Source organism: Myxocyprinus asiaticus, chromosome 1, assembly GCF_019703515.2.
Source record: "Myxocyprinus asiaticus isolate MX2 ecotype Aquarium Trade chromosome 1, UBuf_Myxa_2, whole genome shotgun sequence".
In the NCBI taxonomy this organism is placed as follows: domain Eukaryota; kingdom Metazoa; phylum Chordata; class Actinopteri; order Cypriniformes; family Catostomidae; genus Myxocyprinus; species Myxocyprinus asiaticus.
In genome coordinates this window covers 53,037,053-53,051,259 of record NC_059344.1, presented here as the reverse complement: position 1 = coordinate 53,051,259, position 14,207 = coordinate 53,037,053, and positions in this window count along the sequence as shown.

Sequence of the window (14,207 nt, the reverse complement as noted above, 5' to 3'; positions counted from 1 at the left end):
TAAGTATGTGGCGGTGGGGGGCGTCATTAGAGCCACTCTTTGGGCTGGTGGGTGGTCAAGAAATGTGTACAGATCCAGACACCTGTAAATGTCACAGAAGAAAATCCTGCTGTGCACTGAACTCATTTCCTGTTATTGGCAAGCTTTCTCAAGTTCTGCATTATTGATAAAGGCCACACGTATTCTTGCATATACTCTACACATACACAAACACACGCAAATGTTCATGCAGACAATACCAAATGAAACTCCATTGACATGTAGTTTACTGAGAAAAACAACAACAATAACAGCTGTGGTAAACTGCCAGATCTAGCAACTTCTTTATATTTAAGGACCTGTGAAACAAGCCGTTAGGAATAGTTGAGTCACTTCACTGGAGTGTCGATACTTTTTACTTGTTCAGTTTAAGACATACAATCAACCATCAGTCTGCAGTGGGCTGGCTGTAAGATACACAGAACACATGACAATAAGGATAATGATCAGTATATGTGTTTGTAAACAGCACCAGACAGGATGGTGAGCAGGGGAGTTGTTTTATAATTACTACAGCAGCTGAGCTCATCCTTCAAAGTGCTAGTGAAGGAGGCAATCAATTTAGCTGTTTATTACATACTGCTTGAGAGCACAAACTTTTCTTAAAGGGGTAAGTAACCCAAAAATTACCATCTTTTACTCACCTTTGTGTCATTCCCAACCTGTATGACTTTCTTCTATGGAACACAAATGGAGATGTTTTAAAGAATGTTCACACTGTTTTTTCCCTACAGTTAAAGTGATGGGGGACTGGTGCATTTGAGCTCCAAAAATAACATAAGAGCACCATAAAAGTAGTCCATATGGCTTGTGTGCTATATCCCAAGTGTTCTAAACCCACACGATCGCTTTGTGTGAGGAACTGACAGCAATTTCAATTGTTATTTGCTGAAAATCTTCCCCTCTGCTGTAGCTCTTAAATCTCATTCATATTTCTATCCATTCAAATGCATCAAGATGCAGTTTTCCAGGTTTAACATATGACTTCACTTGGAATTTAGCCCACCTAGAGATATATGTAGCACGTTTATGATTATTTTATTGTGTTTTAGTCATTTTGGAGCTCAATAGCATAATATATCATTTGCATCTAGAAAATGTCGGAGTTTGAGGTAATTTCTAAAGTTATTTATTACTAATATAATACAATTACTTTGCCTAAGAGCAAACAGACTTCTACAGTTAAGGACAGATTATTATTGTACCTCAGTGGAGGCTGCCTACGTTTCACGTTATTTCTAAAGACAGTTATTACCTTTATGAGAGAACTGCTTAGCATGAAATAAACCTCAATTATCAAGTGATACAGAATGTTATGCTATAGGAAAGATTACAATTGTTTTTGATGATCAAAACATGAGTAATATATTTGAAGAACTCGTTTTGTTTCCAATCAAACCAACTTCATTGTTTACTCAAAATCTACAACAACCGCTGTTCCAAGCTACTAAACGAATGAAGATGTATGCCATTTGATAGAGGTGGAGGTAGATGAGCCCCACTTGCTTTAGCTGTGATAACAAAGAAAATAAAATTACACGTTGCTTTCCGGTTGCGTTGTGAACATAGTTGAAAACGGTCCATTACTAGAATACGTTAACTACACATGTAATTTTAAAAAGTTTGAGGGAAACTTGTATGGGTTTTCTGTAAATTCCACTGATACTATTTTAGAGAGTGGTCTAAACAATTAATAATGTCTTACCTGTCCAACAAAAAAGCAGCATCGGCATCACTACTCATGTTTTTCTCCGTCATCAAATCTTTCCACCTTGTGTCTGCCGTACCGATGTTTACTCTAGTTTTTTGCCTTTGCCGGTCTTTCTGTCTTCTTGCTTCGGCCCTTTTTCACTTTTTCGGCAGTACAGCTACTGAATCTTCTGTTGTCTCTGCTTCTAACATCACCAAACAAAACTGCAATAAGCATAGCCAAGCGTATCTACATAGGCGGCAGCCAATGTGCGCAAGGAATTTCTTCTTCGACGTTTAGTGAAACACAGCGGACCATGTCATTAAAACATAGCGAAACACAATGAAGGGGGGGTGACCCACACCATGTATAATAAAAACACTTTTCATAGAAAACTATTATGAGTACAGTCTTCATCTCATGTGAGTGTATACCATTCAGACCACTCTTCACAAAAACACAATAAGTTGACACATGAGCCCAAAGTGTCATAGAAGTGCCACGAAATGACAAGGCTGCTTCAGCTATTGCAATTTTCATCTCACATTTTCTTTAATGACATTATCGGTTATAGGTTAAGGTGTCAGGTGTAGGTAAGTGATGTCTGTTTTGTTTACCTCACATTTGCTTTTATCACACTATTGGTTAGGTTTAGGTTAAAGGATTAAGTTAGGGAGGTAGGTTTCATTCATTTAAAAATCCAAAGAGCATTCATGTTAAAAAACTAATCTTTTTGGGAGAACATTAAACTCGCCTTTAGTGCCACTCTATGGATATTTAACCTTGAAACTGCAGCGATACATATTATGAACCAGGTTGTATAATTTTGGAAAAATGTTGCCACAGAGAAGTAATTTTCAGAAGATCAGGCTGAATTTGGCACATTAGATGGTGGCCCAAGCTCATGAATTTGTTCATTTTGAGATATTAATTAAAGCAAAATTAACAATTTAAAAAACAACTGTCTCTTTAAGGAGCCATTGAATTGAGGTCATGTCTTGATTACTTTGCAGTGAGAAAAAATTATCCATATAGATTTGATACTATCTTATCTGTTTAGACAATGCTATGAGTCTGTTGTCACCCAAGGAGCTTTCAGAAATTCTGAGCTGTGATGAAAAGAAAAAAGCAGGGTGGAAGTATTGTGTTGGAAACATCTATGAGGAATTCACGCCTTGGCTGCCCAGACATACTGTTATTTCTCAGAGTGGTGCTCGGAGCTAACACCCTTCTCTACAGCCAGAGCTCTGTGCATGGGTGTATGAGATGCGCACATACAAAGGACACAGAAGAGTTTAAAACACTGGCTAATACATTTTCTCAGTTTTTCTCACAAGGGATTTCTCCTCACAGTTGCCCTTGTAGCACTGTACCAAAAGAGTTTTGTGTGCAGGCATGAGAATGTGTGTGTGTCTGTGTATTTGTGTGTTGTTTTCTATCAAAATGATAATGTGGCCAAGATGTAACACCTTTTCTCCAGATCTTTAAACATGTAAGTGCTTGTAACTTCCTAGACTAATTAAATAACCAATGGAGTCTTTCACAAAGGCCTCACCTGATAGAAATAACTTTTGTGTTCCGCATAAGAAAGAAAGTCATACACGTTTGGAACAACATGAGGGTGAGTTACAGTACTTATGTAAGAATTGTTATTTTTGGGTGAACTATTACTTAAAAGGGATATTACATAAAGGCAGCCTAAAAGTAATCCATACAACTCCAGTGGTTTAATCCATGTCTTCTGAAATTATATGATAGGTGTGGGTAAGAAATAGATCAATATTTAAGTCCTTTTTTCTATAAATTATCCTCCCTGCCCAGTAAGTGCTGATACACTAAGAATGTGAATCACCAAAAACAAAAGAAGAAGAATGTGAAAGTGAAAGTGGAGATTTATAGTAAAAAAAAAAAAAAAAAAAAAAAATGACTTAAATATTTATCTGTTTCTCACCCACCCATACATATCATATCACTTCTGAAGACATGGATTTAACCACTGGAGTCTTGTGGATTACTTTTATGCTGCTTTTATGTGCTTTTTGGACCTTCAAAGTTCTGGCCACCATTCACTTTCTATGGAGTACAGAGCTGAGATTTCCTTCTAGAAATCTGCATTTGTGTTCAGCAGAATAAAGGAAGTCAAACACAGGGATGGCATAAAGGTAGTAAATGTATTTACATTTTTGGGTGAAGTATCTGTTTCATCAGCTATAAAAGAGCAATGTTTGAACGATATTATTTTTTTGCTTTTTCTGTGGGGTAGTCACAAATGGTGTGACAGAATGTGTGTGTGAGAGAGACAGAAAAGACCAGGAATAGAATGGATTATCAGGGTCAAACTAAGGAAACTCCATACCAATTCCTGAGCACAAACAAACAAACAAACAAAAACACACACACACACACACACACTTTGGCTTTTCATGTTTTATGAGGACTCTCCAAACCAATGATGGTTTTTATACTGTACAAACTTTATATTCTATCCCCTAACCCTAACCCTACCCCTAAACCTAACCCTCACAAAAAACTTTCTGCATTTTTACATTTTCAAAAAACATCATTTAGTATGATTTATAAGCTTTTTTCCTCATGGGGGATTGTTCCCACAATGTCAAATTTCAGGTTTTACTATCCTTGTGGGGACATTTGGTCCCCACAACGTAGGGCATACCTGGACACACATACACACACACACACACACACACACACACACACACACGTTGGTTTAGCTATCCTTATGAGGACCCTCCATAGACATAATGATTTTTATACTTTACAAACTATAGATTCTATCCCCTAACGCTACCCCTAAACCTAACCCTCACAGAAACCTTTTTGCATTTTTACATTTTCAATCTTTCAATCTTAATGAAACTTGTCACTGTTGGAATAATGAAGGATCTCAATATGAGAAGGTACGCAAGGGATGTGTTTATATGATTGGTGTGCATTCAGGTTATTGAACAAGCCAAAGGGAAGCTGGTTCTGGATCAGTGCTAACATTATTACTATTATTACTAACTGAATTGAACTCTTCTCTAATTATGGCCTGATGCATAAACTGGCAGTCGTGTGTGTGACTGCCAGTTTATGCATCAGTCCATAATTAGAGAGGAGTTCAATTCAGTTTGTCTGATGCAGGGTTTCTCAGTATTCTCAAGGTTGAGTCAGTGGTGAGAAAAGAAAGAGAGAGGGTGTCCCTCTCATAAGCCGAGACACAAACAAAATGATGTATGTTATGGTGTTTTAAAGAGATAGTTCACAAGAAAATGAAAAATCTGTCATTTTTTGCTTATATTTGTTCCAAACCTGTATAGCTTTCTGTTTTTCTGTGAAACAATATGTGTTAGGCAGAACGTATGGACTGGCAGCCTTATATTCACTTTTTTGGGAAATAGCAGTGCAAAGGTTTGTTCAAAAATTCTCCTTTTTTGTTCCACAGAAGAAAGTAAATTTACTCAGGTTTAAAATGACATGAGGGTGAGTAAATAATGAGAGAATTTAAACTGTTAGTGAACTAAACCTTTAATATTATTTTTGCACGCTGGTGAGGGATGTTTATGTAGTTTGATTGTAGTTGTTTTTCGTGTGTGTGCTCGTCTGTTGACTTAATAAATTTGATTTGCTGTGGGAGTCTGGGGTCGCTTCGCTAATGAGACTCATGCACTCTATGTCTCTCCTCCTCCTCGCAACCCCTCCAGCCTCTCTCTCTCTCTCTCTCCCTCTCTCTCTCTCTCTCTCTCTCTCGCTCCATCCTTCAATTTGCCTTAACTCCCCTCTTTGTCCATCTGTATTTCTATGTCGATTTTCATCATTTGAAAAATTAAAAAATTGCCATAGACTCAAATTGAAGGAGGGACCCTAGTCATATAGAAGAATAACTTAGGGATGGGCTTTTTGTGACTTGTTCTAGGAACCACTGTGGCAGAATGACCGGCCCCTCCCTCTCGTCATCATCGCCCACCACTAAGGGACGTCCTTCAGCCAGGCTCACAGTGGGAGTGGGCGGGAGAGAGGAGAGGTGCAATTTAATGAGCCTCCTTTGGGCAGTGGATGATGAGGCACACCTGTTGTTAATACAGCCTAATCACCATTGCCATTTAAACATAGAGCGCGCCTCGCCTCGAGAAGCCAACTTCTATCTCCTTAGGTGCACATACTGGCATCCTCGCAGGTCCAGGAGCAGGGCAGGAAGGGTACTGGCCGAGTTAAATGTGTTGCCGGACCTGCACCACGGCGAATTAGATGCGACGCCATGGATTGGAGCACGTGTCACGGCCAACAGGCTAGGAAGCCGAGCCGCCTTCCCCTCACATTTGCTGCAGCCCCTGGGAAGACAGGCTGCCACAGATGCCGCCACCCCTCATGCCCAGACCATGGAGGATACAGCGTCGCAGCCAATGGACACCGCCCACATGCTGGTCCATTTCTTTGGACATTCTCCATCCTTCACAGAGCCCCGATTCACAGTGAGTGCACCAGATTCCCCTCTCTTTTGGACATTATTCCCCTTTTTGAACACTTGATGTTTATTAGTGTTTACAATAAATGCCTCTCCGAGTCCTGATACCACACCCACTGTGTCTGTCTCTTGCTCTCCACGGCACAGTGGTGGAGAATGCGGGCCCTTTTGTGGGCAGAGACGGCGCAGTTGGGCACCAACAATGATGTCACTTACCCTCTCATTCACAGGTTAGATGGAAAGCCTGGAGCGGGACAGAGAATCCACAAGGACTCCCATAGCATTTATCCTGCGGTTGGTTGAGGTTGGTATTTATATGTTGTTGTTTTGTTTTTTTTACAATTTAGTATATCATTATCAAAAAGGCTTCAAGTCCATCTCTTTCATGCCCATTTTAAAGACAAATACATTTTGTGGACTCAAAGAAAACAGACATGGCCTGGGTTGTTCCAGAAATAAATTGCTCAATCAATCCTTTCTCAACCAGGAACAAAAAACAGAACATATTTTAGTAAAGACACCATATAATTTATTATGTCATATACACACAATTCTGTAAGCATACTGAACACTTCAGTGAATGAGTTGTCTGCATAGCCTAATGGTTTTTCATTATCAAATTAATTAAAAGGAATGTTTGCCATATGTGAGAATAAAGGAAATATACCTTGGTCACAGTTTATCATCCAGTGGAGCCTGGCTTTTCTACTGATTTGAAATGATCATTAAAAAGAGGCTGAGGAAGTGGCCCAGTAATAAAAGCAGTCAGCACAGTAATCACTTTAGAATGGCTGAGTGGAGACACCATAGATCAACATAGCCACATGCCAGCTAGAGAGAGAAAAGATGTACATATACAGATATACATGTGGAGATTTCAACAAACTTCTAAACACTCTTAATCTTAAAAATAGTTCCAACTGAAGAGAAAATTTTCATTTTTTCACCCAAAAATGAAAATGTTTTCATCATTTACTCACCCTCATGTTGTTTCAGACAAATGGACTTTCTTCCATGGTACACAAAATTAGATGTTAGGCAGAATATTAGCCTCAGTTACCATTCCCTGTCATTGTATGGAAAAAAAAGAGATGCAATGAAAGTGAATGGTGATTGATAAAGATGATAAAGATGCAATTAAAATGAGATACTACTCATACTATTTCTACAGTAGTATGTATACTGTGCACAGTAGCACTATTACAAATAGTAGCACTTATGCAAATTTTCTGTAAGCATAGAATACCCAGGTGACCGAATACCTTTGCCAAGCTTACTGCATGGAATACTGTATCCCACGATGCAATGTGCATGATCTTCCATTTCCAGTTTGATGGATGAAACCATTAATATCAGCTGCAATTTTTTAACATCTCTTTTTTCACTCATTGGATTGAAAACCCCAAATTGGATTAAAAATGCAAAATAACCATAAACATATTTGCATTCAAATGCATTTACCTGACCCATTGCGTGAGCAGCCTCAGAGACACAGCTTCCGGTCCCACGGAAACCAGAAAGTAATCACATTCACATACTTTAAGATGGCATTTTCCCTCTAAGATTACATCTTTACTCCATTGAGTATTAAGGTTTGGTGTTAGGGTTTGGGTTAGGAAGTATTGCAATAAAATACTGAGTTGTAACTCACTTTACAACTTGCTTTTGATACCACCCTGTGGACATTTTACCCGAAACATGGAGTCACACATGCCCATATGGTCAACAACACTTCCAGCTTAGGCCATTGGGGTCAGTGATTCAAATTTCAGTTAGTACACAGCGATTTCAGCTGAGGAACTTTTGACCTACTGTCACAGAATTCACAGTGAGATCAGTCTGGCATGAAGTTGCAAATTAAGCCTTTTGTATCTGTGTATTGTCTTATTACCAGAAGGCATGTGCATATTGCATATAGCATATGCATATTCTGACTGGATGCAAGCAGAAATGTCAGTGCCAACAAAACACTGTTCATTAATACAGCAATGGCAAGCTGCTCTTAAAACGTGCGCGCAGTAAGTTTTTAGCTGGCTCTTACTCGTCCCATCAGTCCCAGTATTACTTGTGGTTTTGGACTCTATACTGACAACTGTCATCCTGGATACAGGATGTTTGTTTACAAAGTGCTGCCGCTTCACACCGAAGATGTTGGTTTACCTTCTGTTTTGTTAATTTTAGTCTCTGTTTTTCTAAGTCTTACACCACACACCAGTGTTGGGTAAGTTACTCTAATAAAAGTAATTAATTACTAACTACTAATTACATCTTCTACAGTGTAATTAGATTACTGTACTAATTACTCTGTCTGAAAAGTAATTGTATTACTTATTACTAATTACTTTCTAAAACCCTTATCAACCTCAACCAGATGACATGAAACTGTATAGACATGAAACTGTTCTTTTAATTATTTCAAATAAATAATATAAAATCAAATAAATTATTCATGAACAGGCCAAAGAATGTAAGGGGGGGGAACATTAAATTAGAAAACATATATTTTAACATTAGACATTAAATTTCTATTTTAAATTCACTATTGTTTTATATAGAATTGTTCTATAGTCTATAACATATTTAACACAATTACAACAGAAGTAACTGTAATTAAATTACTGAAAAATTAAGAGTAATCCCTTACTTTTTTTTTCCAAGGAAAAAGTAATTTAATTACATTAATTAATTACTTAGTAATGCATTACACCCAACACTGCTACACCCTATTATGGACATTGTTGGATTTAATCCAAGCAAAATTGTTGCATTCTGGACTGGACCCGGTGGCAGTCTCGACTCGCGAGCTCTCTGCCAGAGATTTTAATCGTGCTTAGTGTTTAATGTTGCGCCATTTATCCGTGATCCGCGCCATGACAGCTGCAGGTAGTAGCGGTTTGTTCCATCACTCCAGCAGGGACCTCTTGTTTGGACATTTTATCTTTCCACTTGCTTGCTGCACACTCCTGCTGATCCATATGATCACTCTGGACTATACTATTGACTTGTAAGTATATTGCATTTGTAGTTTTATTGTTTGGTTTGCTTGTTTTGTTTACATGTACTTTTATATTTGAGCACTGGCTGAAAGCACTATATAAAGTAAACGTTATTATTATTGTCAGTATAAGTGGTAATAACTCAGTCAATTGCATGACACAGGTTGTCACGTGCTGTCAATATGGCAGTGTCCATGAGGGGGCGGACTCTCCATGTAAAACTATACAGCTTTTATTGGGTTACTGATATGACTGGAGTCTTCATCTAATGAGAGTTTACATCATTTTCAACATATTTCCAAAAATTGCTATTCTTTATGTGTAAAACTTTTTTTTAATTAGCAAAAACTTTCTGAGTGGACCTTTAATGAAGGCTACATTTCTATAACAACAGCTTTTTACTGTTGCTAATTCTATACCATGTCATTCTAAAACCGATGATGGGCCATGACATTTATTTTATCTCTCTATTGCTTCCTCCTCTCTTATTGAACACGTATTTATGAGATGTTATGCCACTCTCTGCTGCTAACCAACTCTTCTTGGCCCTTTACCCTTTCTCCCTCCTTTTCTTTTGGGGCCAAACCAGACCTTTCAGCATCCCCCGAAGGACAGACGAGCCATTACATTAATTAATTGAAGAGAAAGAAAGAGGGATGGAGTGGAATGGAAGAGGGGGTGCTTTTCTGCAGAGACAGCAACTCTCGCATGTGCCTAGCCATAGAGATGCATGCAGTTAATGCCTAACTCACTTCCATTACCAATGAGTTCAAGGGAGCAGGCCCAATATTAATCTAACAAAGAGCCAAGGAACAGTTTCACACATTTGACAGTCAGCTGCTTATGTTCTGGCTGAAAGAGGAATGGAGAGAGAAAATGGAAAGTAAAGAATGATGTTCAGGCATGATTACATTTGAATAAATAATACACTAAATTATATTTTGCTGTATTGACTATACACTTAAAACATTCACAAAAGACACTATTCATGGAAAACAAGCAAAATGAATTGTGTAAACTGTTCATAATTTCATTCATCCCAAAATTGTTCCACTGATTTAAATTCAACAATTTCTATAAGGATTTGAAGCACGATTTACACTGGCCTTCATTCTGCTCGTGTGTCCTGAATAAGGACCAAACAGTTTATGTTTATCTTTGAGAGGAGAATTCACTAAGAATGAATTGCACCCAGTGATATTGTTGCTTATTTGCTTGCAGTGTCTGTGTTGTTTAGCACCCAATTCACTAAATTGTGATTTTTTTTTATTTTATTTTTTTTAAAATCCATAGACTTAAGATTTGAAGTGTTAATAACTCAAACTATTGAGTACAAAATTGAGGCTACAGGGAATACCCACAATCCCTTGCTGCTTGAATTATGTTTCCTTGGTCAGAGGGAATAGACTGGTGAATTTTAATAATTGTTCTTAAGAATTCATAGATGTTTTAGCTCTTTTGTTGTATTATGTATGCTTTGTTGCAAATAGTTGTTTGGTGTAATGTCACCATTAGGGTGATCTGTGTCTCTTTGGTCAAGTTGGACCCTGGTCACACTATCTCAGTTCTCTTTGTGCATGTGCAGCTAAAGTGCATATATGCATTTCTGTAAAGAATTATTTAATAACTGACCTAGAATCTGTTGTTTGAACTAAAATTGAATCAATTCAATTAAAATGTACAACAGTAGAAACAACAATATTAAAATTCAAATATGAGTTAAGTAGTTGTAGTTAACTTAAATAGTTAAGTTCACTCAACTTGAAAACCAAGTTAATTGAACTTAAATACTCAAGTTTTGGGAGACCCCATTACTCAATGGAATTGAGGGAACGAGTTTACTCAATCAAATGAGTGCAATGAACGTATTAGGGTTTTCAGTGTATAAGTGGTCCAGGACCTATGACCACTGTGCCCTTGCCTAACCTCAGGTTGCTCCATTAGGACTGTCTCATAGCTAAAATATCAAGCACTTTGGATATACAGTAAGCATCATCTGAATGATAACTTTCTATACTTGCTTGATACACATAAATATAAAAGTGAACATAGTATTTAACATATTTAATTACAAAACAAATTGAAACAGAAAACAATCAATGTATTACAAAAATAATACCAGTGTTAAATGCACTGAATACCATAGGAAACACATATGGGTTATATCGGACCCACGTATGCATTCTAGGGTTAATTAATCAAATTCTGTTTTCATTTAAAAAATATTCAACTACATGTTAAAAAAGTCACTTCATATGATAGAAAACACCTTAACTGAGAAATATCTAAAGTGGTAGATCAAAAAAAAACACTTGTAATGTAACCACAAATGTAAAAATGATGTCCTAAAAACTAGACGCAAGGTCATTTTAGACCAACAGATGCATTCTACGGTTAAACTTTTAACTTACGCTAAAATACTGTGCACAGACTGTTTAGTGCTTGTCTGTTTATACTGTTTAGGCTCTGTAAGCCAATGCTGTATACTAAAACAAAGTTTGTTATTTGAGATGATTGACTGACAGAATGACTTAATGGCAACCATCATCTGTAAAATCCTCCCCTGTCTGCTCTATTTGGAATATCATTGCAGACATCATGCACTGAGTCATTGGCCCTCTGATAGCATTAGTGTATAGCTTTAGGGCCGGGCCGGGACAGTCCCTCTTGCAGAGACATGGAAATGTCATGGCAGTTTATCTATCTACACATACATTTGTCCCAACATATTTTTGTCTCATATGTCTGTCCTTTCGGCCTTCTATTCATCTGTGCATTTTGTTTGTCTAGCCATCCATCTGTTACTGCATCCATTTTCAATTAATATGTGTTTTTCTTGAGTAGTCTTGTCTCTCTTATCTCACTGAGGTTCAGAAATATATATTGTTTTGCTGTTGATTGGTCTGGACACTGCTGAGACTGACTCATAAAAAATGTGGGTTTGAGAGAAAGAGAAAGAGAGAGAGAGAGAGAGAGAGAGAGAGAGAGAGAGAGAGAGAGAGAGAGGGGGATGATAGCTACATCAGCTCACTCACTCTCTCATATGCTAATACAAATTTTGAGAGTATACTGTCCCACCCCAAACACAACCAAACTCATTGGTTGAGCCAATTAATAAATGTACATGCACTTAAGAAAACGGTTTATTCCATGTTTTCTCACAATAACCCGCTTTCTTGCAATAAGCAGCTTTCTGGTGTCAATGTAAACGTAGTCAGTGTTGTTGTGTTGGACTCGGACTGGACGGGCCACTTAGACAAACATTTAGCGCCACAGAGACACATTGTTATCACCTTTCAGGAAAAATCAACCTAAGAATGGTTGACTTATACAGCAGATGTCTCTGCATATTGCTAGGACAAGAGAAAGTGCTATAATGTCATAAAGTTATCTATTTGCAGTAGGTGTAAATAGCACCTGCCACACCGCTATCTGCACTCAGATAGTCTGGTGAAAACACAAAATTACAGAAAGATTGTGACCCTGAATGTTGCTTCAATTGCTTTGTGTGTAAAGACGGTGGGAATGTGCTTTTCTCGTATGGACAACCCTGGTTCAATTCCACCTTATGCCCCACGGCTTTTCCCTTCCTGTTTCCTTTTTTTTTTTTTTTTTTTTTTTTTTGCAATTGATTTTTATTGATTCATATATACACAACAAAGAAAAACCCAACACATATACAATGAATCAACATTTCACAATCAAACCCCACTAATATCCCTAATATTCCTGTCTCCACTATTCCTTTAATACTACTTATAATAATAAATAAAAATGTATATAAAATTACATTTTTTCCAGTGATTTGTTCACTGTGAAGGTCAGGGAGTTGAGAGAAAGGTTTGGTCCGAGTAATAACCATGTGTAGAAATTATCTTTTGAAATGTCTGTTAATGTCTTTTGGGTGTCTGATAGCAATTTCAAACCTTACTTAACTCATGTTATTTACATAAAAGTCATAGGTTTGACATGCCCTCTTTTGTGGTGTTGATGTTAAAGGGGAAAAAAAATATATATATATATATATATATATATATATAATTAAAATATCAAATGGGAAAACAGAAAACCCTTGATGACATACAGTACAGCTAGAGAGACAGAGAGAGAACAGAAGATACAGAGGGATATAAAACGTTCAGTTCTTTTACAGTACACTCAACACAGATTATAAACTAGAAAATCAAAGGTGAAAATAGAGAAAAACATTTCCAGAAAAATCCTCTGGTTTCCTCCAAATGCAAAGACTAAGCACGAATGGAAACTATTTGCCATCTGGTTTGTTAATTGAGCCACAGTAGTTCTGCTCCTTGTTCACAAACACACACAAAAAAGTGCAAACAACCCCATAAAAGCACAGACACACTCCACACTCTCTCATACTTTCACACACCTGCGGACACACACACACACACACACACACACACACACGTTGGTGTGGCTATCCTTATGAGGACTCTCCATAGATGTAATGATTTTTATACTGTATGAACTATAGATTCTATCCACTAACCCTACCCCTAAACCTAACCCTCACAAAAAAAAAACTTCTGTATTTTTACATAAAAAAATAAAATAAAATAAAAAATGAAAAAAACATTATTACGTATGTTTTTAAGCTATTTGAATTATGGGGACACTAGAAATGTCCTCATAAACCACATTTATAGCATAATACCCCCATAATTACCAGTTTGTAACCTAAAACAATGTCCTCGTAGACCACCCAAACCCGCCCACACACACACACACACACACACACACACACACACACACACACACACACAAACACACACAAATAAAAACAGAAACCTCCCAGACAAGCTTTCATCTGTTGTTTTTCCTCATTAAATTTGATTAACTGCAGCACTGGAAAAACCTCTCAGTCAGCTCTAAAAGCTTGAATTGGGAGTACATCGAAAAACTAGTTCCTTTAAACACTTGAACTGACGCAGAATCAACTCTGGATTCTGCTGGATTCTACAGGGCCAAAACCCCACAATGCAGTCTGGATTAG